General features: G+C 36.2%; 1 long non-coding RNA gene across 2 annotated transcripts in view; it reads right to left on the bottom strand.

Moving 5' to 3' along the window:
- Positions 1-27,269, bottom strand: part of LOC121300620 — a 90,083-nt gene that overhangs the window by 40,071 nt on the left and 22,743 nt on the right. The window lies entirely within an intron of this gene.

The following is a 27,269-nucleotide window of genomic DNA, read 5'->3' as shown; positions in this document are numbered from 1 at the left end:
AAATCGTGACCACTCGGAAGGGATAAGGCCCCATGCAAAAGTGTAGCACGTAACTGTTGCGCACGGTGGTGAGCACCCAGCTGTCCGAAGTGCAAGCATGCCATTATTGCAGCTGTTGTGTGAAAAAGGGGGTCTGAGGCTGCAAGCCCTCAGGAGCCCTGCTGGGGCTGCTGAGGCTTGGGTGAGGCATGTTGAGGAGGCTACCTAGGGCGATGGCCCTGGAACTGCAGCCTAGAACACTGTTGAGTGGGTGCCCCATGTCCTGCTTTCCCTCTATCTTGTCGGGGGCCCAGTTGCCTGCTACCGCGGGAGCCTGTAGGCAGTGCTGTGGGAACTGGAACTGTCCAGGTAATGATGTGTGTGTGCGGAAGTTGCCACCTGCTCGACCTGCTCCATTCCGGAGCAGGTGGAGGGAGTAGCGCAGCCACTTATCGAGATGCCTCGCGTTCACGGTGGGAAGTGCTGTAAGATCTTCACAGCTGGACCAATGGTACGCCCCAGGGATATCTGCGCATCTATTCGTGCCATCTTGTCTGTGTCTGGGACCCTCGCCTGTGACAGCCATAGCTGTCTGTGAGCTACCACCAGATTTGCCAGGCTCCAGCCTAGGGCTTGCCCTTGAAGGCCGGAGATCTGAAGCAGCGTGCAGGAAATTAGACGCAACTCCGAAGCCACTGACTTTGGGAGCGGTGCTTCCCTGAGGATGCCGTCCATGTAGACCATTAGTATGCCTGCTGTGTTAACCAAGTTAACCATGTTAACCACTGTGTGCATCCGCTGCATATACCCTCCTCAAGTGTGTCTCTGAAACCCTGCACTGCTGGTTCGGGCACATGGAGTCCTTGGGCAAACCCTCCACCGGCGGGGCCTTGACTAAGGTCGCAATGGTGGAGTCGACCGGGGGAAACCCTGCCAAGCCCAGCTTCTCTGCGCCCTCTAAAGAAGCAAGCTGAGTGGCTTGCTTCAGCAAGCTTGGTGCCGAGGCCGAACGATCAAGAGGAGCGTACCTCCTCCATGAAATCAGAGAAAGCTGGGAAGGGTTGCTAGTGAGGAGCTACAGCCTGCTCGAAAGTAGATCTCGAAAGTGGGGGCAGGCTAGCTTTCGAGGCCACCTCGGAGCTAGGCTCCGTCTCGGCAGAGAGTGCAGGCTCCTCTCCTTCCTCCATCTTGGTGGGGAAGGAGACATCACGCCAGGAGGCCTCTATTGATATTTACATTTTTTGTTCAGCCAACAAAAAGGACAATGTGGTCCACTTTTTTTTTTTTTCTGGACACTGCAGATATAGTGATTGTATTCTGTTTTTATTTTTACCACCCTCAAAGGGCATATTCTCCCAAAAAGCTAAACAGATATTGACCCACGTACTGTAACTGAGCAGAAATGATTTCACTGATCCATTTAAGTGCAGACCCATACTGTATGCTTGGGCTATGGTCTTTTTGTAAACGTTATGCAGTGTTTTTACATTTTTTACAGGAGAAAAAATTAAATAAAAAAATAAATATATATATAAATATATATATATATATATATATATATATATATATATATATATATATACACACACCTCCACCAACTCGTAGAGGGCTGTCGCTCTTGGACAATGCAACTTTATTTTAAGTCAGGCTATTTACATTAGCAAGTCACTAAGGTCAGACACTGGAACTGAATTAACAAAAAGTGCATGTTGTAAATGTTGAGTTCAGATAGTAACTGCAGAGAAATGTAAAGTCAACCCTGAAGGTGACATATATCAGCCAAAGGTAAGTAAGCTTTTGCTACTGCCACTTAATTTGTTACAGTGCAATGTTTTAAAATTGCATCATAAGCACAACTGGGATGTCAATTAACCCTTTGTAGACAGGCAATTATAATTTCGATCAATGGTGTAATTTCACAAAACACTGCGACAAGTATGTTATTTCAAATTAGCATACTTCAGACAAGCAACCAAATAGCAGTTAGCCTGGTCTGTAGTTAAAGATCAAAACTTTTTTTTTTTTTTTTTTCCAGCTGAGCGATTCGGCGACCACAACTCGTTCAACAAGTTAAAGGAATTATGTAACAGCATACTAAATCACCCAAAACGTTTATAAACAAACAAAACATTTACTGTAGTGAAATATCTATGTGGCAAACTTCAGGCATGACAAAATAACTCGAGATTACCGTAGTGGCCATGGCATCAAACCGCAATACTTTACTGGAGAGCTTTCTAAATTGTTTTTCATGACCTGGAAAGCTTACTGATCAAAAATATATATATTTACAGTGTATTTGCTATGAAAATGACAGGCTATAATAATAATAATAATAATAATAATAATAATAATAATAATAATAATAATAATAATAATAATAATATAGTAGTAGTTAACATGAAGTGATTTATTTACTGTACAATGCATACAGCATATCAGAGTAATTTGTTAAATCATTACACCTGTAGCAAGGGGGAGATCTGTGCTGACTCTGCTAGCGTGTTCACTGTGCTGCAGGAAGAGGGCGGCAGTTGTCCAACAACCGCCTGTGAGTCATGGCAGTGACAAGGGGAGGTGGGAAAGTGGGTGTGTGGACTTTCCCCCTCTCTGAATGGCTGAGAGGCGAGTCTTGGGGAGATTGTTAGCCCTATAAGTTAACGCTCTGCTGTTTCCTCAGGTCTGTCCATTTAGACGCTCCGAGAGTGCAGAACCTTGGGTCCAGGACCGAGAATCAGCCAGGAGAAAAAGAAACAGACTTTCACAGAGAGACAGTGAGAGCGGGGAACTCTTGGGCAGACCCCAGAATATTGTAACAGAGCAGGCTAGGTAGCCGGCAGTATTGGTCAGTGATCTGGGTTGCACGGGTAGCAGCGACCGGGATATAGCTGTCAAGTGCAGCACCTTTTCTTTGTAGTTTTGTTACTATTTTATTTTCCCTGTTTCTTTGTGCCTACTGTTTTGAATTATTGTTTCGAAGCACCTGCAAGTGCGCCGGTATTGTGTACCATCGCTTGGTATTCCCGTAGTTCTGTTTACCATCGTTGGTAAAGTAAACCACGGACCAACAGCACCCGCTGCGGGCTAAAAGAAAAAGAGCACCCCAAAATAAAGCTGGGCACCTGTGCGGTGTTGCCAAGTCCACCTGTCTGTCTCCTGTGTCAATGAATTACCCACCACCCTTTCACAACACCATATTAAGAAACTTTGTATATGGTTGTCATTATTTTTGTACAATGCTATGCTTCTTTCAGAAATTGGTAAAATACTTTACGCTATTATGTTACGTGAGTGTATACATGTTTAATGTATATATCAGTTTTCAAAAGTTGATACAGTGTCGTATAAAAGTAAGTCCATGAGTTACTTTAGGCACAAATGAATAAAACACGTCTCAGGAGGGGTATTAATTTCTGCGTGAAGAGAGACGAAATGGAACTAACTACATTAGTCTTTAATTTTGGATGCTGAGAAACTACCATACCCATTTGTAAAGGATGATTATGTTTACATTTGTTCTGTCTTTTATGTAAAGTAAAAAAGAAAATGTATTAGCACTAAAACAAACCACTGTACTCATATTTTATGCTCCACTGCTGTTTAGGTTACACTATGACAAAATAAATGGAACAACTAGCCAGTTCCTCCACTGCCACTCACATTGAGAAACAAGGTATTGATTAAGGTATATTATAATAAGGATATGTTAGCTACAGTAACAGCTTAATTTAACATAAACCAAGTTTACCAAGTTTTGAAAAATACATCTCTTAAGGTAAAAGGTATGTATTTAAGATTATTTCTCCAAATACTGTAACGCACCTTATATAGTCTCCTTCTCTGCCTCTCTTCTGTGCAAAATGTATGGTGTTTGTTTAACTGTTTATAACATATGCAGCAATACAAACATAAGAAAGTTTACAAATGAGAGGAGGCCATTCGGCCCATCTTGCTCGTTTGGTTGTTAGTAGCTTATTGATCCCAGAATCTCATCAAGCAGCCTCTTGGAGGATTCTAGGGTGTCAGCTTCAACAACATTACAGGGGAGTTGGTTCCAGATTCCCATAATTCTGTGTAAAAAAGTGCCTTCTATTTTCTGTTCTGAATGCCCCTTTATCTTATCTCCACTTGTGACCCCTGGTCCTTGTTTTTTTTTTCACGTTGAAAAAGTCCCTTGGGTCGACATTGTCAATACCTTTTAGAATGTTGAATGCTTGAATCAGATTGCTGCGTAGTCTTCTTTGCTAAAGACTGAATAGATTAAATTCTTTTAGCCTGTCTGCATATGACATGCCTTTTAAATAATTCTGGTCGCTCTTCTTTGCACTCTTTTGTAGCAAGGTGACCAGAACTGAACACAGTATTCTAGATGAGGTCTTACTAATGCATTGCACATGAGAGAGTCTCCACTCTTACTTTAAACCATTTTTGAATGTCTTTATTTATTTGTTTCTTAAAATACAAAAATAAAATGGTTAATGACATCTGTGTTGGTCCTTTACTGGCAGTTATTGACCTGCTTTAATTGTTTAATATGACTGCCAGTAAAGATCTTACAAGGAGGTCATATAAACTGTCAGAAATGTACCTGTTCTAGAATTTTGCCAAACGAAATGTTTTCTGTATTTTAAAATATGTGTAAAATATCATAGCTGCACTTCCAGGTGGTTATTTGCAGGTATGAAAGTAAAATTTTTGTTTTGCTTATTTGAAATACATGAAAACATTCGTAATGTTGTCTAAAGAGATTTGTGGCAGGGAAACAAGAGGATTTACAACAGTATGTCCTCCAACAAATCAGGGGGATATAATAATACACTAGATGTATCACAGCTGGTTCAAATAAGGTATTATTAATCCCCAAGGCCACTAATACATACTACCTAGCTAGCACACTCCTGCACTCCCAAGGATCCTTTTTCTGTCACTCCTAATGGCACTCCAAACACCACATACCAATTCAACAGCGTAAAAGCAAGCAGTCAAATTCATCAGTTTAGACAGCACTCATTTCACAACTCACTCATATCACAAAGGACAGAGACAGCTGCTGCAAGCTCAGTGATACTGTACATGAGGAGAATGTAAAGAAAATAGGTAGATGGAGCTCTGTTTCAAGTGAGATATATCACTGTTTCTTAGGTTTATGCCATGTATCTATTCTTAAATGCCACAGGTCCTGTTGCAATCCAGATAGTGGGCCACAACAAAATAAAAAAGGTACATAAAGATGGCATGAACAAGTCCTTGTGGGTTAATCAATGTTTTAAAATGAATAATGTCTAAATGGAATGGGAGAGCAAGCCAAGTATGCATGGTTTTTTTTTTGTTTTTTTTTGTAATTCTTCAACAGCCAATCACTAGTGTAGGCAAGCACATTTTCTCACCTGTATATTCTCTTGGAAATATATAATTTCCCCCTGCTGTTTCTATATTGAGCCTGGGTGACCTTCTTCCCTTAATCAGCACATTTTACATTATGTGACTTCCCAAGTGACTACTGTCAAGACTTAAATATGAGCTATGGTTTTAGGTGTCTGGAAGAGAAGTGGTGTACCATTCTGATATCACAATACTGTTGCTCAACTGCCAACTGTCAAACAAATAAGTAAAATAACACAATTTAAATAAAAATGAATACATCCACATATAATGCAAAATCGAAGCATAACCTGAACATCAATATATGTGCAGCCTAAAAATCTGTGTCAAAAAATCGCTCAAATTCAGATTTCAAATGTTCAATTACCTGGCGATTATCATGAGACCAACAGAATGAATTACTTAGCTGGATTTACATCATATGGAATTTAAGCAACACTTTTGGTCCTTAAGATCCTGTAATTTTTGTAACCTTGAGTGTGATACAGGGGTGCATGAGCGAGGGCTCCTCTCTCTATTTCCTTCCTACCAACATCTCCTATTTAAACCCCAAACCATGCGTTAGCACTCTGTCTTGCGTTTGTTTGCGTTTGTTTGCCTTCAACTGTTTAACTTTTATGATTAACTGTGCTGTCATTTTTAATTTTTTTATTTAGCAGATGCCTTTATCCAAGGCCACTTACAGATGCAACTTACTCTATGCCGGTGTCGTAACCAATTGTGCCTCGCCGTATGCTAGTGTCTTTTTGCTAACTGCACACGGGCAGAACTTACTAGAATGTGTGTCCCTCGCATATCACGAGTTAACAAACTCACTTCAAGATCTGGCTTCAGTCTCCATCACAGCTGCTCTCCTTACTTCCTTAGCGTCATTTGAAACTCTGCCCATCATTCTAGTGAGATGGCTCTTTCGACGCAGAAATTCACAATAAACAAACATGTGCAATTTATTATTTATAGGTGAATAATTAATTAAACTTAATTAAATTTGGGACTATATTATACTGTGGATGTATACACAATAAAAGCTTCTGGTTTTGTCTTAATTTAATTGTGTTTTAATTTTATTTATTTGTCTTCCAACAAATGACCGGTAGCCGTGTTATAAGCGATATAAACCACTTCAGGCTGTGCGGTTCCGATGATATATAACACATCGTGGTTGCAGAAGTATTCACCCCCTACCAATAATTGTTTTCAAACAAAATTTTTTTATTCAAAGCTGTAGTGGTTAAACGGAACAGTATTATATGAGGAGGAGGTTAAATGTCAGCAAATCTTGCAAAGAAAATGTACAAAATTAAATGTATTGGTTGCATAAGTATTCAGCCCCTTAAGTCAGTACTTTTTAGAAGCACATTTTGCAGCAGTTAATGCTGTGAGTCTTTTTGGATAGGTCTCTACTACCTTTGCACAGTAGGATGGTGATATTTTTGCCCATTTTTCATGGGAAAATTGCTCCAGTTCTGAGAAGTTTATTGGATATCGTTGATGGACTGCAATCTTCAAGTCTTGCTATAAATTTTTTATTGGATTCAAGTCAGGACTGACTGGGCCACTCAAGAACAGTTATTCTCTTGTTCAACCACTCCAGTGTAGCTTTGGCTTTGTGCTCTGGGTCATTGTCCTGCTGAAATGTGAATTTCCTACCCAGTTTCAGAGTCTTGGTTGACTCAAACAGGTTTTCCTCAAGGATTTGCCTGTACTTTGCACCATCCATTATCCCCTTTATCCTGACATGTTTCATAGTCCCTGCTGAAAAGAAGCATCCCCATAACAAGATGCTGCCACCACCATGCTTAACAGTTGGGATGGTGTTGAGTGGATGATGTGCAGTGTTGGGCTTGCGCCAGACGTAATGCTTGGAAATTTAGACCAAAATTTCAATTTTTGTCCCTCCTGACCACAAAACATTTTTCCACATGTCTGCAGTATCATCTACATGCTTTTTCGAAAACTCCATACGTGCTTTAAGATGAGGCTTTTTTCAGTAATGCCTTCTTTTCTGTCACCTATCCATACAGGCCAGCTTTGTGTAAGGACCGGCTTATTGTTGATGGTGTGAATGATATGTTAGTTGCAGCTTGAAAGTCTTTATATACCTGAGGGAAATTATTTACACGTTAAACCACTTTGAATACACACAGTCTGAAACCATTTCACAAATTTTGTGACCTTTCAAACAAATCATTTGCACCTGAGCTGATTTAGGGCTGCAGTAGCAAAGGGGTTGAATACTTATGCAACTGAGATTAATCTGTTTTTCTCTGTAAATCTTACTTATTTATAATCTATATGCATTTTTTAACTTCATCAATGCGGAGTAGTTTGTGTAGATTCTATATGTAAAATCTAATTTGAAAGCGTCATGGAGTATGCTCGGGTGCCAACAAAATGTAAAAACTTTGTAGGGGGGTGAATACTTCTGCAAACCACTGTATATATGAAAAAATCACATATTTTCTAATAAGGAAACTTTTTGAATTTTCTGCGCTTCCAGTGTAAAGATAAAAATATAAAGTTTTTATATTGAAAAAAGAAGTAGGCTTTCTCCTTTTGCACACTTCCTTCCTGTGGCTAATGCACGTCTGTGCATGAAAAGGCAAGTATCTTTGTTGATCAAGAAGTGAATACAATGAAACAGGTCTTTAAGCTTCCATTGACTAACTGACCTAGCAACATTTCCACTGTTTTTAAGTAAGCCAAAACAACACTCAAACATTTATAACTGAACTAATATTATTGCAAAATTCTGATATTCCATCAGTTTTTTTAGCAATTAATTTATGTTAGTAAAGTATTAACAATTACACTGAGATTTTGCAAAGAAGAATGGGCAAAAATTGCAGTGTCCAGATGTGCAAAGCTTGTAGAGACTTATCCAAATAGACTGAAATTGCTGCCAAAGGTGCCTCTACCAAATATTGACTCAAGGGGGTGAATACTTATGCAATCAATTATTTTCTGTTTTGTATTTGTAATTAATTTAGAAAAAATTGTAGATTTTATTTTTCACTTTGACATTATGGACTTTTTTGTGTTGATCAGTGGCAAAAACTCCTAATTAAAAGCATTTTGATTCCATGTTGTACCACAATAAAATGTGCAAAAGTCCAAGGGGGGTGAATACTTTTGAGAGACACTGTAGTTCATGTTATTAAAACATTGATTCCTTAGCTTTTTTCTATGAAAAAAAAAAATCTTTCCCCAAGAAATCTATTTGACTCATGTATGCCACCATCGGTCAATACAAACTTACATCTCAAACTCAAAACCTAAATCTCCAGAAAACACATTTAAATATTATATATACAATCAAAACCCACTTATAACAAAGTTTTATTGTGTTTAATTTGAGGAAAACATGTAGTGCTAACAATACACCCTACACTGTAAAGGAAACCTTTTTTTTTATCCTCAAACCCTGTACAACCAAAGCCAAGGTGAATTTGACTTGACATGCTTGTATGTGAACGTACATTTGAAGAACCAGTACAGATAGAGGTATATTATACAAGACATTTGTAGTAGGCAGTGACTCTTAGCAATTACACTGAGTAGCAGTTTGAAAGACTAACAGTGACTATTATTATTCATGTGAACAATGCTTTTGCGGGGATTAGCAGCCTTAGTGTGATTACAGCTTACCACTCAGGCCTGGTGACACTGATGTGTTAGTCATTAAAGTCTGACAGGGTCCTAAAGCTCCATGATGAGACTACTTATTTTGGAATATATTCTGGCAGGATGATTCCATTAATTGAGAATAGCATATATGCCAGTCAACATGTTAGAAAAGCAAGTGCTGTATAGTACTATACTAATATACAGTAGTGGTGCAAATAGCCAAACACCCTGCTAGTTTTTTTTTTTTTTTTTTTTTTTTTTCCCTATAATTCTTTTGTTAACTTCTATATCCAAGTCAGCTTCACACACACACACACACACACACACACATACACATATCTATATCTATATCTATATATATATCTATATATATATATATATATATATATATATATATATATATATATATATATATATATATATATAGATATATATATAGATATATGTGTGTGTGTGTAAACATTCATCATGTGTTCCATTATAGGTATTAGCAAAAGTTTTTGATCATTAGAATTTTAGGATTGAGGCATAATTAAAACTATAAATAACTATATGAACAGAATTGTCCTGCAGATTTTATTTGGCATCATGTAATTATGCAAAATTATATAGCAAATGTCTACAGAATTTCGAATTGCCACGTTTTTCAATTTTTATTCATTTTTCTTTTATATGGAAAACTAAAAAGCAGTATGCAATTCAATATGTTAACATAACATTATTTAACAGGTTTCATTCAACTTTATGAAGCTAAATGTGTTAATACTACATGGTGTTGCAGGACTTGTGGCCATAGCTGTAGATTCACAATTTAAATATATGACCCTCATATACCATATGTAAAATGGTAGCGATTTATAATAATATCCTGTGTAAAATAGGCTAAAATAATAATGTATCTTTTTCTTCTGCTATTATAAATTAGAAATCTAATGCCTGCAGTTATAGCAATTACCTAGTTATTCTGACAAACAAATACACAAATCCTGCTGTCACTGAAAAGTTTTTCGTTGTTTATTAATCTTAGCATGTACATTCACTGTGAGTTTGTTTTAACCTTTTAATGAATCTCCCAGAAACCACTCAAGAATCCAAGTCAAGTTGAAGAACTTTACTGCAGCTGGAAAAGTTTTTTATTAAATACAATGCTGTTATACTTTTCTCTTTCTGATTTTGAGAGCCAGATTTATGGTGACGATTTTTCAATAATGTGTTAACCTCCAATAATACATGACCTTTTGTGTACTGAATTCGTGATGACGATATGTTGCACGCACACTGTAGCAAACCTCTTCTGTGCAATCTGTTATTATTTTTACCATTCAGCCAAAACGAAAAATAAAAAAATGTTTTGGAGTTTAGGGTATGCTTTTAATGGAGGCAAAATCATACCGTAGAGTTGTAGATTAAATGAGACTTACCTGAGTCGATGTTTGATTGGGATTCTGCAGAGTCATCTATTCACTGAGGGATCCCATGAGATTGTGCTGATAATGCGCAGCTTTTCTTTAACACCATTGTGGACAACAAATTTAAAGAATTCTTTAATGAGAAAAAAAATTAATTAGAGTACATATCCATAACTCATATAATAAGAGGATGGTATGAGGGAGGGCATGGGATCCCTCAGTGAATAGATGACTCCTCAGAATTCCGATCAAACATCGACTTCTGAAACCTGGTCATCATATTCAAATCTAACATCTGTAAAGACTGCACTCTTTGGGCACTAACTAGTGCCAATAACATAACCAACTTAAAACTTCATTCTTTTAGTGACCGTCTACTATTATCTAGATTTCTTAAGTATGTCAAAACAATGCTTACATCCCAAGTGCAAGTATATCTAGATATTGTTGGTCTTTTTTTGAAAAACACCTTTCATAAATCTGACAATTAAAGGATGTTCCCCTGTTGTATTATTCCCCTGTACTAAAATAACAGATGAAAGAGCAGATCTAGCTGTATTAATTGAACTGAGACCTAGTCCAGATTCAAATAAATCTGTCAAAAATTATAAAACATGCCCATCAGATGCATGGATGGGATTAACATTCCATTGGCAGCAGAACTCTGTCCATCTCTTAAAATGAACTTTGTACTGCTTTTTTTGGGCTCTCTCCATGCATCCAAAATGATTGAGTGAGATGCTTCTGGAACTCTTTGCACTTGGAGGGCTCTCCAGACAAGCAACAGACCATGTAAAGCCTGTGAATGTAGCAATGTCAATAGCTCCTTAATCTGGGAAGGAGTCTGGGATAGTCTGTTATCATTGCCATAAGTCTGGAATACCATGGCTGTGCTGGCCACATCTTGGCTTTGTCCAGTTGAATTTTCAGAATGCAACTGCAGATCATGCTGAAAGAAGGGAACGCATAAAAAGAAATACGTGTCCACGACATTGAAAATGCATCAATATGGGATGCTTCTGGATCTGGTTTCTATGAGACAAATCTCTTTAACTGTGCATTTCATCTGACGGCAAAAATGTCAATATGTGGAGTATCCCGAACCTTAGTAATTTTTTAAAATATATGCCTGTCTAGCATCCATTCTGTCTTGTCATTGAATACTCTAGATTTTCTATCTGCTACAGTGTTTAATACACAAGCTAAGTGTGTGGCAGATAATCAAATGTCATTATTTAAACTTCACATCCAAATGTTTTGTGCAATAGAATTACATTGCATAGATTTTATTCCACCCATGTTATTAATATAAGTAACTGCTGTTACATTATCCAACTGTAGTTGAATGTGAGTGTTTGATAAATCATGACTTAAAGCTTTCAAAGCAAATAATGCTGCTATCATTCATTTATCTCTTAGTTATCTCTTAGATTATCTCTTAGATTCTTAGATCTCTTCTTCATCAGTCCATTTGCTCCCTGCAGTTTTTTTTTTCCTTAAGCACTGCTCCCCAGCCTGCTTTGGAAGCAACTGATCTTAAAACATACTCTGCATTAATACGATTTTTTTTTGTACTGTTTTATACTGTTAATCCACCAAGTAAGATCTTGTTGTATGTCCTCTGTAATGTTCATGTAAGCCTCAAAATTCCCATTGTTAGGTTTCAGTTCACGATTTTTTTCCTTTTCAAGCAGTCTGTAGTAAAGTTGATCATACTCTACATTCTGAAAACGAGACACTAAATAACGTATAACTTGTGCTGTCTCCTGAATTGTGGCTTCCTCCTTACACTTAAACTCTATACAAGTTTTCTTTAGTTATAATGCTTTTTCTGGTGTTAATTATACTGTCATAGAATAAATCCCAAAAAAGAAATATGTTTTTCTGGCTGAAAAAACGATTTAGTAAGGTGAACAATAAATCCCATATTTTGGAATGTCTGCTGTAGGCTTGACATTTTCTATACATATTGCTTTTGTTTCACTTAGAATTAATGTGTCATCTATTATATAGGACACTATATCAATTCCATGCCTTCTAAAGGTAGCTAAAACTGGTTTTAGCAATTTTGTAAACAGCATGGGAACACATGACAGTCCATTGGGCATGCAAGTAAATTGGCACAGTATACCTTCCCATTCAAATCTAAAGTATTTTCTATGCTCAGCTGCCATAGGCACAGACACAAGTCTATAAGACCCATCCTTTTTGGTCTTATAAAAACATTAGAAATCACTTCATCAGCACTGTGCTGTGCTACTTGAATTACAATTTTGCACAACATGTTAATAATTTCGTTATCAATAACACTATACTCATTTTTGTGAAAAACAAGTGTGGGGAAAGATTTATTCCCTGCAATAAACTCAATATGACAATGAGAACAATGTCAAATACATGCTTGTCTGATGTAAGTTTTTCCATTCACTAACAAATTTACATAATCTACCTCCTTCAAATTCATCAGGAAATACTCCCGTAAAAACAGTTTTGTGAAAATCTTACTTTTTCACTCTCTTGGGTGTACTCCTGTTTGTGACCTACTGCCTGAGACTTTTCACTTCCCATTTCTTCTTTTGAAAGGAGTTTGTGTTGTGGCTCTTCCAGCCTAAAAAAAGATTGGTTTGTGTAGGACGCTGATGGCCATGAAATTTCCACAACTGGAATTCTCTACTGGATCCTCTGAAGCCTCTGTATCCTCTGCCACTAGTATTGCCTGACATGACCTTGGCTGCAACTTTGTTTGCAACATATTACCACCAAACAAAAAGTTATTGATGGGCACAGATGAAAAAAGTAAAGGAGTATATCTGTGTTTAAGGTCAGGTTTCATGCATTCTCTCCTGCGACAGTTCAGCTCAAAATTAGCATATCCTGTTATTGACACAGCATCAACTCCCAACCTGATAAGGTTACCTAGGCTCTCTCTAAAATTGTCCTGCTTATTTTCTCTCATATTTAACATTTTGTCAATCATTTGCGTAAGCAGGGTAGCTGTTTTCACTAAAGCTGACTGGCAGAGCTGAAATTGTATGTCCAATGGTTAAGTTTGTGGTTGTAATCTCTGCCAAATTAAATCAACTCTTGTAGTTACTGGAGCCTCACAATTGTTAGGTCTGCATACTGCATCTATTTTTTCCTTCATTTTATCTTCATCCAGTTTTTCTGTTTTAAAAAACAGTTTGTTTACCATATCTGCTAAATGTAAGTTAACTGGTTCTGAGAGTTTTTTGTTTGTTTCTATTTTCTCAGCTATGTCAAAGCAAATTATCCTGTGTCTGCACTTTTGGCATTACATCACTCTATATGCAGTCTATGACTTCACTAATTAGTTCAGGTATGCTAATCTGTGACCCCCTTTTTCTGGAACCTTCTCCAGACAAAGACTGTTGAACATCTTTGTCAGAATCATGCTCAACTGTTTCCTAATGTTCCTGGCTACACCAGGATTGTTCCAACTGCTTTAATTGTCCAAAATGTTCTTGCATTGACTTTTGCAAAGGCAAAAATGGACTCAGTTACTATTTTCCCAGACTGTGCAAGTTCACTTACTTGTATCGCCTCTATCTTGCGAAGTATCGTTCAGTTTTTTTTTTTCACTCGTGACGGTTTCGTTTTCCACACCACGAAACACCATGTCATGTTTTCTTTTCTACTTTCTCTTTTCACCGATAGCTTCAGTGACTTGCACTTTTACATTTTTTTGCCAGTTTCAGAATTACATGGTTTATTTTCATGCGTAATATTTGTTACTGTAGTCTCATGAGCACTTCATAAAATACTGATCAGGTCAACCAATTTTTGTGCCATTTCTGTATCTTATGAGAGACAACATCCCCCTATCAGTTGCCTTTATGTAAAATTGTATTATTACTAATTTCCTCAAAAAAAATTCAAAAGTTTTTACAAACCTGATCTCACTATTTTTTTTTCTGACTGAGCCACTTGCAGAGTTTCAACACGCTGAAGTTGAGCATGCTCAACGCAATCTCATGGAATCCCTCAGTGAGATGATGACGCAGAATTAGAAATTAATGGAAAAATAATATGTATGGATAACGTCATTCATCAGATTATATATACATCTACTGTATGTACTATGTGAATTTTTTTGAAGTTGAAAAACTCAAACTTTGGTATGAAGGAAAGATACAACTTTAAGCTTCTTAATGATTTTTCTGTAGTTTGTATGGACTCCTTTCTCCTATCTCATTAGATTTCCATTACAGGTAAAGGTAAGGTCCATCTCCCTAGTTAATTAATTGTTGTTAATTGGGAGATGTTCACCTGTATTAAAACCCTGCAGTTTTCCCTGGTCAAGGTGGGTGTACAGAGCAGAGTACGGGAGAGCGAGAGAAGTAAAAACGAAACTAAGCGAAGGCGATTGTCCAGCCTGACTGGTTGTAGTGTTTGTGATTTATTTTGTTTAATTATTTATTTTGCTCTGTGAGCAGTGTTTTCTATTTGTATTTTTTATTTTATTTTTGTATTTAAATAAAAATAGTGCATGCTGCGTCTTTTTGTCCTGCAGTTACCTGTGTGTTTTGCTTCCTGCTTCTGGCCTGACGTGACCACTTAGCCAGCCAAACCCAAAGAAGGGAACTTAATAACATTCATTAAGGTCCTTTACCAGAGATTAAGGATCTCATATTGACCAAATCAGGTTAATAGAAATCTCCAATCCATTTTCTAATATTAATTATTTGTTTTCAATTAAAAAAGAAACACATACACAAAACATGTTTTAATTACAGATAAAAAAAAAGGACACCCTCTTTATATACTATACTAAAAGCGTTTTATGCAGCGTCAATATGTGCAGGACCAAAAATGAAATGTTTATTTAAGCAACTACAGTATATGCAATTTAAATTTAGCATGTGTCTTTGCACCAATCACAGTAACAGAACATGTATTTTTCTGTCTTTGCATCTGTATAAATAATATACAGTATGTACTGTATTTTCTAGGACAGTATAGATACATATATACATACATAGATCTTAACATAAGGAGTTTCTGCATTTTTTGTGTATATCAAACTTGTGCCCTTTGACTATTAACCACATAAACATATGTTTATTTCAGTACATAGCAGTTGTTCCTCTTCAGGCTCACAAAATGTGGATTTACCAATGAAGACAATATGCCTAAGATGCCTTATCTTAAAGTGCAATTTTATTTTTGTAGAAAATGTGCTGATGTTCTGTGGTCGAAATGAGGCAGAGAGTTGACCATCAAATAGGCAATCCAAGCGCAAGGAGTCTGTATTGAAACGTGACAATCACTGTAATTTGGAAACTGAATATAAAAGAATCATACTCTGAGAAACACTAACTTAATTTGCATTTTGCCGCTGAGATGGGACTCCATGAAGCATTCCTGTCACACTTCTTCATAGCACAAAATCACTTTACACAGTGGTGCACATAAGTATTGAACTAATGCCCTGTGGTTTCCACATGTGTTTGTAGTTATAGTTCAATGACAAAAGATTTACCATGCAATAGAAAAGGAATGAGTTAACCATTACTAACAATTGCGTTGCTTCTAGACAGTATGCAATATAATGCACAAGCACTTCACCTTCTTTTTACCATCATATTGAACTTGATCCATCGGTGTGTAAAGGATTCATAACTGTAGAGAGTATGGGTCACAGTCAAAAGATCTTGATCTTTCCACCTTGGTCAAAATAGTTACTAAAAATCTAAATCTGTATGCTATCCAGGGGGAAAAATATGCAATTTTGGAAAGATGACGTTTGGTAGTTTTGCAGTTTTGTCTCTCAAAAATAGCCTCTGACTTGCTTGTATTTCTCATAATGTTCCATACAATATTTAATTTAATTCATATTGCAGATTTTTAACAATAATACAACATGGCCAATGTCACTGTTGCTGTGCATATGAACAAGTAAAAACTTGTGAAGCTACAATGCTGAACATACATACTGTAAGAAGAACTATTCTTTTATGTCAAAAATCTTCCATTAGCTTCCATGCACTTTCCCATTGTCCATACAGTAGTATATTATATTTATAGCTTATGGTTTTAACCAATAAAAACCAATACAAAAGAAAATGAAACTGTGAAAAATGAAAACCCCCAGAAGAATGTGCCCGTGACCATAAGGATTTAATTGTGGAAGACAGCAAAGGAAAGAAGGTACAACTAAATGTGCAAGTACTGTCTGTTGAGTTACTACTATTGTGACTGAAAAAAAAAACACCCAAGCATTTTTGAAAAGTAACCGTAAACAATAATTTCATAAAATATGTAAAAAGCGAAAGCCCAGAAAAAAATGATTTACATAAAACTCGAAAATAGCTAAAAAAAAAAAAAAACACCAAAAATGAAATTAATAAAAACCAAAAAATAGAAGCCCTACTTACATTATAGGTGCTGTTTGCTGTATTCAGTTCTTTGCTTTTAGCTCTGGTGTTTATCATCATTTTTTCTAGACCTTATTGTTAAAGTAATGTTTTCTGGTATCAATTATGGTATCATACTGTGTTTCCCTCGGTATGTTTGTGTACAAACAACATATATATATATATATAACAAATAAGTTTACGGACAAAATAAATTACAATGTGTTTGATATAGTGGGGCTGATGTAAGGATACGTGCAAAGTGATTGGGACTTTAGCAAATTTGGTATATGTAAAGAATGGTTTTCACCTGGAGTTCTGCACTCTCTACCAAATTAGTATTTTCCCATCATTAATTTACTTAAATGATACCGAAATCTATTCAAATGAAGAAAAAAGCATGGAATTGGGCAGGGATCTGGAATACTAAGCAGGCACCCTCCAAAATTTTTGCACCTCCTCCTACAAGGTGCAAACCATTGTAGACTCGAGTGATTTAAGATTTATATAAAACTACACACCTTCAGAGACCTATCATTGGCCTCATGATGGCTGCTGTGATACACTTCCTGATGCGGCAATACTTGGCTCTTGTTAAGGACAGACAGGAAAGCCTTCGGTGGAGAAAGGAAAGATGGAGAAGACCCTACATATTCAAACCCAGGGTCACTTTGTCAGAGGATGCAGCGGTAAGGTGCTATCGTCTCATTCCACAGGTCATCCTAGACCCAATAGCTGAATTTCACCTTTTCATCATCTGGTTGACTGTCCTCCTGGTACACCGACAGCATTGACTTTCTCCTCTATAGAGCACCATATGGCCTCTCTGGTAGCATAACTGATGTTGGCTGAGGCTTTCCAAATGACTCAATTTCATGCTAAGTGATCTCAGCCGTAAGGACTCTCAACTCCTCAAGAAACTTTTATTTTCTTTCCCGTGCACCAAGAGGTCTTTGCTGTCCTTCCTGTGACACAAATCTTATACAGTGCCTACTGCTCTCTGTATTCCTAACTCACATCACCTCTGGGCTGTAAATGCGGGCGCTAAACAGCCCGATGCACAAGCGGCACTCATTGCGACCGTCATCACGATTGCAGTTTATTATTTGTGCGTGTTGAGTAATTTGCATTGCTCTTAAGCTTATATAGGCCGCAGCGTAAAAAAATTGCCTGGTCGCTTGGCAATTTGGATTTTGCAGCCGCAGTTGTTTGCAGTACGCCTATCCTCACAACAGCTTCAGTATGTGTTAAATGTATTTTTGCAGCAGGAAATACTACAGATAAATTGGTTATCAACAGATTATGAGATAAAAGAACAAGATATTCTCTAGTTGGCTGATTATACTAATGATACACTTGTTTTCTCAGGTGAATTGTCTGAGGGTTACAAACTCTTACAAACATGAGTGACTAATTCCTATATATTCCAGGTCGGCTGCTCTAATCTCAGGATGCTGGGTATTTTACTGTTCCAAATTAAAAAAAAAAAAAAAAAAAAAAAAAAACACAGGTGGTAGAGAATTCGGCTACAGGGTGCCTAAATTGTGGAAAGAATTGACAGTCTCTAAGGGAGGCATCAATTACTGCAGCTTTAAAACTAAGCTGAATACATATTTTTATAGTCTATCGTATACATGACTACAACTGTTAACTTTTTACTGTATGTTTTATAGTTAATTTTTTTCATCCTACTTATGTATTTTATTGTATTTACTGAATTTGTTGTACTGCTGCTTACTGCTATGTACATTTTCTTGTTTTGCCCATGTGAAGCGCTCTGTAACAATTTGTTGCAAAGGACGCTATATTAAATATAGATTTGATTAAAAAAAATAGATTTGCTTACACATCACAGTTCACATTTTTATTATACAATAACTAACACCAATCATATACTGGAGTGTACGTTTTGCAATATTACTCTTGATAATGGTCCTCTCCCTGAACTGAAATGTTTTTTTTCCAGAATATGTTTCACTATCTAATTTGAAATGTGCACTTACAATCAAAACCTAATTTACAAAATAACAAGCTGCACTATATAGTTGTATGACTTACAATCACCTCAGTCTCTGATTTATTTAAAATTTTTAAATTAACACTGGAACCTAAGATGCTTAATACTGCCAGTTAAATGCATTCTACGTCCCAGCTCCAAAAACACCTACTGTGTATAATTTAATAAATGAAAATCCCAACATCCCTTTTAATTTAATTTGCAGTTTTAATTGACCAGTTAAACAGGATTCATCACTATTATAAAATATATGTGAAAAACAGAAATTAATTAAAATTTGTCAAACAAGAGTCATCAACTAAGGGGCACTGTTGGAAGAGGGATCTTTCTGGGGTCCCCATAAACTAGCATCTTTGATATAATGTAATGGTTGAAGACCCTCAGTAGTACTACTTTTATTCTGACTCTAAGGTTATTTCCTTACAGTTGCATCCACCATAAAACGTGAGCTACACAGATAAGAACATTTTATTTTAAAAAAACAGTTATTGTGTGTTAGAGACCTAACATTTTCAGAGCCGCACTAAGGTTTATGAAGCCGGTAGCCTATGTCATACTGCAGAGTCATGTCTATATTAGTCCACACAGAATGAGTCCCATCAATGATTTACAGTACATTTGTTTGGAGTTATACACAACATAACATATTGTCTGTAATAAGCCTATCAATAAGGTATCTGTGTAAAAAGAAAATGAAGAATTTGTTGTTTTTGGCATAGCATGATGTAAGTCGGTGATGTAAGTCATACAATAGCACAAATGCACAGAGGTTGTGGGAAATTAATAAAGATGCATAACTTTGTGTATTGCATACATCGTTATAAATTCAGTTATGTGCTAATCCAGTGCATCATTTGCAAGGCTGAACTCTTTATATTTCAGCAGCAGTACATATATATTATCAATATATTTTCTTTCGGCTTATTGTAACAGGACTACAAAGCCGTGTAACAAGAGAGCAGGGGCAACGAATGGGTAATTTTATGTAATACATACATAGTTATTAATTCGTTATTGGCTAAACCAGTACATCAATAGAAAGGCAGAGGCCTTTATGTTTAAACTTCATTGATATTATTTGTATATGATAGTTTTACAAAACACCATTAAGGTCTACCAGGAAGTAACCTTCAATTTGCCAAACTTGCTAACAGGAACAAATTAAGAAAAGCCTAAACTGCAGGTAGAGTATATTTTTGGTGATCCTGTGACTAACTGTTGTTAATTTAGCATGTTGGGGTGTAACTTTTTTACAGTATCATATTATGATACATATACATATTATATTTAGGTATAAATTGCTTAATTCCTATACAGGTTTTGGGAATTATCCAAAGTGTCACATATGGCTTCATTCATGTTACTGTTTCTCTGAAAATGAAAACGTTTTCTTTAGTAATATAAAGCTTATACTTCAAGTAATTTATTCCACATCATATTTTTTAGGAGTACTTTTTCTTTTGTCTCTTTGAAACATAGGCACATGTTCCTAAAGATCCCATATTCAAAAGTAAAACACTTCCAGAATGTATCTATATTTTCAGAGCAGCACTTCAGTTTTTATTCATATTTTTTCAATTAAAAAATAAATACCATTATATCATATTATCATAACTTTTATTGAAAAAGAAAATGTGTAAGTTAATGTATCTGATTGAATGAATTAAAAGCCATAACAACCATCACCTTTTGCAGTGCAGTAAATGCTCTGCTGTTGTTTCCTAGGAAACCGGATTAATGAGGTGGAGATGGGTTTATTATCTGTACATTTGCTAAGCAGGTAGGTGGAAATGTGGATTAATTTAGCTTGGTGATAACGTATCCATTTTTTTCAAAGTCATACAAATTAAATGATCTATTCATGAGACAGGAGCATGGGCTGCGAGAAGTAAGCCCTGCGATTTGAAAAAGGAATTATGTGCTTGTGACTTTAGAAAGATGACATGACAAGATGACATGCTTTTCCCTTGGCTCACAGAGAGCCAATCTGATGGTGAGAATGAACCAACTGGCCTCCAAGGCTGGAAAGCAAGCGTTACTTTCCCCAAGGAGAAAATGAAGAGGATAGCAGATACATTAGAGAAGACTAGAAGTCGCCCCAACTAACAAGGAACACCGACACTTAGGGAGATCAGCACGGCCAGACCTGTGAGACAGAGCCCCACACAGAAGGAGCCAGAGAGAAACACTGGCATAGATGAAAACATGTTGTTAGTAAAGAATACAGGGTTTCTCCCTGGCTCAGGGAGAGCCATCCTCTCAGAGGTGAGACCGAATGAGTTGGCCTTCAAGGCTGGGAGCATGTATGCTGCACCCAGGGGAAGCTGGAATGATAGATTGTTGAGATAGATTTGGCCGGGGACCACTCTGCCTCTCGAACCTTCTTGGCTGAGTGAACGTCACTTGCTCCAAAAGGAGGACCCTGACTCCCTGCATCTGCTACGCCAGTGCAAAGAAAGGTTAAAAAAACTCTTTCTACTTAAACGATTAGGTATGAGTCTACAGAGCTGCATGGCATACGCAAAATGAAAATTCAAGACAATGAATGTGTGTGCGTCCCAGGGCTTAAATATGGGAGTTTAATTGGTAGATTGCTAATGAAACTAGGGAATAGATATATTTAAAACATATTTTAGTCTGTAATCCATATATTTATTTTATATGGATTACAGACTAATGAAAATATATGGTGCACCAAATATTTTCAACATATAAAATAAAAATAAATTATATATTTATATATATATATATATATATATATATATATATATATATATATATATATATATATATATATAAAAGAGCTCAATTTCTATATATGAAAAATATAACAATCTACCATATATTAAAAATATATGTTTTTTTTTTTTCCATAAGGTACCTTCCCTAACCCACTGTTAGAAGAGGAAAACGCTATACTAATAATAACAAGAGACGGAAATCAAGAAGAAGAAAAAAAAAGAAAGAAAAGAATTAACATATTGCCCAATTTATAAAACCAAAATTAAAATAATAATTTGTATTAACAGGAAATAATATTTGATTCCTATTCAGGTATGCGCTTTCTATAAATAGATTTTGTGCAATTAAATAATCACATACTAGAATCCATATCTGATTATAGTGAATGGCTGTTAATTACAAGGTGCCTGTTAAATACACAGGAAACATCAATAACAACTCTGCATTCAAAACATAAAGGTCTGTTTTAATGATCTAAACAGTGTCAGATCTGAATACAACAGGTCTTAAATTTATATCGCTGATATTTTTCAAAGTTTTTTATTTTTTATTTGTTGCTGTATCTTTAGTGTATGTAAACAACTGGATATATAAATAACCCACAGGGGAAAAGCCCAGCTGGATTAATTAAGGGCTGGTGTTACAACACTAACCAAGCACTACCATACCTACAGTAACATTGGGTACTCCAAGATTAGTCCTAATCGGGGTCTGTGAAACTAGCCAATAGCGTTTCTATCTGACACAATTTAGATCCATAAAATCGACCCTGAAAAAAAGTCCTATGGAAAAGGATAAATAAGTCTTTTGTTACCCCTCTAGTTGGTTATTTCAACTCATTGTTAGGGTCTTTTCCAATTGCTCACTAAAAAGAAGAGAACATGTGAACAGATAATATGTCTTAGCTCATCATACGACTCCATCACAGAAGACCACACTATGAAAGGATTTTATCCTGGGAATCCGATAGTTTGCAGTATACAGAAAATAGTGGTTTTTGAAACATAGCACTACTTCAACCCACTTGTCAGCCAGCAAAGGTAAGCAATTAGTTAACTTTGTTATGCCAAGTCTGCTGCAATGTATCTGTGTTAAATGGAAACAGGCTTGTAACCAGCAGGTCCCTGGTTCAAATCCCAGCTCAGCCACTGATTCATTGGGTGACCCTGAGCAAGTCACTTAACTTCCTTGGGCTCTGTCTTTCGGGTGAGACGTTGTTGTAAGTGAATCTGCAACTGAAGCATAGTTCACACACCCTAGTTTCATATCTTGTAAAACGCTTTGTGATTTCGAGCCACTATGAAAGGCGCTATATAAAAAATAAAGATTATAAAGATTATTATTATTAAAACAATCCAATAATTGCCCATCAGCACCTGCAGATTTTAAATACTGTACACCTGTTTGAAGCAAGGCCAGGTATGCAAATTCAGTAATAGCTGATGCCCATAATCCATGGAATAAAGTGTCTGCTCTTTCTGATAATGAAAGAAAATGCATCATAATTTTAGCACCCAGATTGTATGTATTCTGAGTCTGTATGATAACTAAACCGGAGCCCACTGTCACCTTGCTCCATGATTAAAGGTTTCTGCACTTAAACTGTTTAAAAGCAAGCTCTTTGTTCAGAAAAAATACATGTCATGTTAAAGATTACATTATCAATTGCTGCCAGAAACTTTTTTTTTTTCCATTTTCCATGGTTAAGCGATTTTAAGGTCATATAAGTGAAATGTCCTTAAAGCCTAACACTTTGATGTCTTGTATTTAAAAATTTTCTTCAAGGCATAAATGTACAATATTAAACTTCAATCACTTTTGTTTAGTATTTATTTTCCTTTTAACCTTGACCTTAAATGTGAACTGCTGTAAAATGTCAAATGGAAGCAATTACTTCTACACTTAGGTAGTTTTTCTGCTCTAATTAGCATATAAAGAAAGCATGCAAAAGCACTTTTTGATCCAGTTTAGTGGGTACAGCTAAAACGATAAAATAAATCAATCTATAATACATTTTAAACCCATTACACTCCACTGTCAACCTACTCACTTCTAATAGCTCAAGTCAATAACTGATAGGAAAATAAATGGTAATGGTAGTTCAGCAACCTTGTTTCTGTTAATAATAATGAACAATCCTCTTCTTGACCTGTTAGTTACATTATTTATCCCATTCTATCTAGGCTAATGTCATGGCCCCTCCACCAATGGCATTCCCTTACTAAATGTATTTATCTTCTTTTGCCATCATCTGCTTGCAATTTCAATCATTTCTAACCCACAATGGGTAATTTCAGCTATCATTCAAGTGTTAATTGAGAATGATGAAGAGAATATGCAGGACGACAGAAGTCAACCAAATATTGAGCTTTTATTTTTAACAAATAAAAAGGTAGTTCAAACAGAAGAAAACAGAACTAATAATGTTTCTTTCCCAGATTATGTTTCAGGTTTTTCAAGAGTTCTTTAGTGAACTGGTTTTGCCAAGAAAGTAAGCTCATTAGTATACTTCTTTAATTCATTCCACCAACTAAATGTTGATTAACATGCACGTTTCATTCTTATATTACAGGCTTTATTATATGAAGTCCAACAGGTGTCACTTTTCCCCTGAACAGTGTAGGAACTCAGGTAAGAATATCACATGGCCTTCTGGTGGACACATGACAGAGTTACAGTAAGACAGGTAAGTGATAGCCGTGTCCTCTGGTAGGCCAGCCACAGTGCATATAATTTGTAATCCTTTCAACCCACTGTCCTCTTGAGAGCAAAGTTTCAGGCTTTTGTTTCTCACAACCACAGTCATTTTAAGCTGGAACGTTTCACAAACTTTTCATAATTACCGTTGCAAACTTCGGTTTGAATTACTTGTCTCGGTGAACACACGTGCTTCAGATCCACTCAGCTTATAGGTCTAGTAAATAGCAGTTGTTACTTGTTCAGTCCCGAAATCACTCAACAGAGTTGTTGTGTCTACAAACCTTAATTATAATACCATAGAAGCGATCCTGAATTAATCCAGTAGAGGGTGCAAGAGGTTATATATATATATATATATATATATATATATATATATATATATATATATATATATATATATATATATATATATATATATATATATATATATATATTTTGCATAACAAAATAGTTTTGGTTTGACTTGGTTCATTTTGGCATTGGTTAACCAACTTTGACCAGAGTAACAAAGATAGATCTGTAAATTCCACTGCATGATTAGTGGTGAACATCCATAACTACTAACACTAGTATGATCAACAAGGTCATTTTCATCGTGTTTGGAATTTAAATTTAAAAGTGTGTGTTTAAACTATGGAACTGTGCTTTCCTGACTTTTCCTAAATATGTACTAATTACTGTGACAAAGAAAGAATCATGTAATTTGCAAGATAAAATACTTTCATATTATTCTGAGCATGAACGGTCAAATTGACCGATACATATAAAACATAGTACATATTATATGTTGTTGTATTATTTGTATTTATCAGTTGAGACTTGCAGACATGTATTGAAGTTTGATTATATCAGTCTGCATCCGTCAAGTGAGTGGTCTGTTGACATTTCTATAGTTTCAACGAGCCTCCTGATAGCCCATCAATCAGCCTGGAGAGCTCACAGTGCCAGGCTGTCTGTCTGCATTGGTTACTATAAGCCATGAGTTTTTCTATGAAATTCATTGTTACACCAATACACATTGAAAATCGATTGCTAAGACGCAGGACAGCAGAGCAGTGTTTGGAATTACTGCACGTTTTACCAAACATCAAATCTGTGTGATTTGTGCCGGCACTTAGACTTTGTAAATGTTTGTAAATGAAGCCCATTCTATTCAAAAGTTTATTTATTCATGTCATTTCGATATAGTATGTCTGTATATGAATGCATAGCTTCGGTTGCATTTATGCACTTTTTTATGCAGGCAATATAAACCCATTTACATTGTTTCAGTTGTACAGTTTTGTATGTATATGATACATCTGTATAGACACAGATTTATTTTCAAATATTAGTTTATTTCATTCTCTACCATTTTTTGATGTTGCGAGCTATGTACTATGTCTGTATATAAAGACATTTCTGTTCAAATGTCCATTTATTTACACAGTTTCGGTTGTGTAGATGCTTTATATGATGTTCCGGAAAAAAACTACTACTTATATTCAAGTGTTTGTCCTTTCATTATAATATTTATGTGTTTTTAATACACTGATCAAATTGACCTTTCATGGTCGTTCTAGGAATGATATAAACACAGTTGTTCTAGTGTTAACACTAGAACTACCGGACGTACATATCTACCTAGAACTACAGGAGCGGTCTTGACTACTGCAACTCTCTCTATGGTGGTCTTCCGTCATGCGCCAGAAACCGATTGCAGCTGGTTCAAAATGCTGCTGCTAGGATCCTTACCAGGTGTACAAAACATGATAACATTACCCCGTTTTGCCCAGCTATACTAGCTACCTGTAAAGTTCAGGATCACTTTCGAAATTCTCCTGCTTGCCTACAAGGCCCTTCATCACACAGGTCCAGAGTATCTCTCCAACATGCTGACCCACTATGTCCCAGCCCGCAAGCTGAGGTCCTCTGACTCAGGGTGGCTTGTTATACCCAAGAAAAAGTGCACCACACTCAGAGAGCGCTCTTTTAGCTTCATGGCCCCGACTCTCTGGAACGCTCTCCCAGCTTTAATGTGTGCAGCTCCCAGTCGTTCACTTCAAATCAATTCTTAAGACCCATTTGTTCTCTCTTGCTTTTAGTGCTCTTTATGCTTGATATCTGTTATTAGCTATTGTCTAGATTGCTAATTCAGGTTTTTCACTCCATCTTATTCGTATGATTCTGTATGACACATGCATCGACAATGTTTAGAATTCAAATAATCCTTGTCCTGTATTTAATATAGTATGCCCGTGTTAATGTCTTTGTATTGTTTTTTACTGTTTGTATTTAATGTACTATGCCCTGTATTTCACTATATTTAATGTATTATCCATTGTTTTCACCATCTTGTAAAGCATTGTGATAGTGCGCTATGTAAAATAAAGATTGTCTGATTGATTGATTTGCGTGTATACATTTATATATTCAACCTAAAACTCAACTGAGGCCAAATTAACCATTAACCTTAAAGATGTTTTCTTTGTATTAAGTACAAAATAAACTTGGTAATTTTAGTCAAAAGTTTTAACAAGCAGTTTTTTTCAATGTTTTTCTTTGTGAACCATAGAAATTGAGTTCCAAATTATACCCAAGCAGTGCATTAACACAAGTACCACCACCAGAATTCAGTATTCTGTCAGTATTCAAGTCAGTATGTATTCCTTACTTTTCAATCTTCATTTTAGCTTATGGTGTAAAAACACCAACATATTCATTTTTTCTGGTTTTATGTTTGACCGCAACAGTGTTAAAATGTGAACTGAAGAGCTAAAAAAAACCTACTCTGATGGCACACTTGTAGCAGAAATGCAGAGGATTTCCACGGTCAGACTAGCTTGGTAGATCGGCTGAATGAGTATTCCACCACGAGAGGATCATTTTCATCAGGGACTTGTGGGAACGTAAATAGAGAAAGATCTCACTCCTGCCTCTGGTTTCACTGGAGTCCTCCACTTCAGCACATGTAATTTGTAGCTGCTGCTGCTTTGTGTTAATGTTCTGCAGTAGCTGACAAAGGCTACCTGGTGCCAAGCCTTTCTTTTCACATGTGAT

Source organism: Polyodon spathula, chromosome 1, assembly GCF_017654505.1.
Source record: "Polyodon spathula isolate WHYD16114869_AA chromosome 1, ASM1765450v1, whole genome shotgun sequence".
NCBI lineage: Eukaryota > Metazoa > Chordata > Actinopteri > Acipenseriformes > Polyodontidae > Polyodon > Polyodon spathula.
Note: the sequence above shows the minus strand (reverse complement) of the source record. Positions and strands in the feature narration are given on the sequence as shown.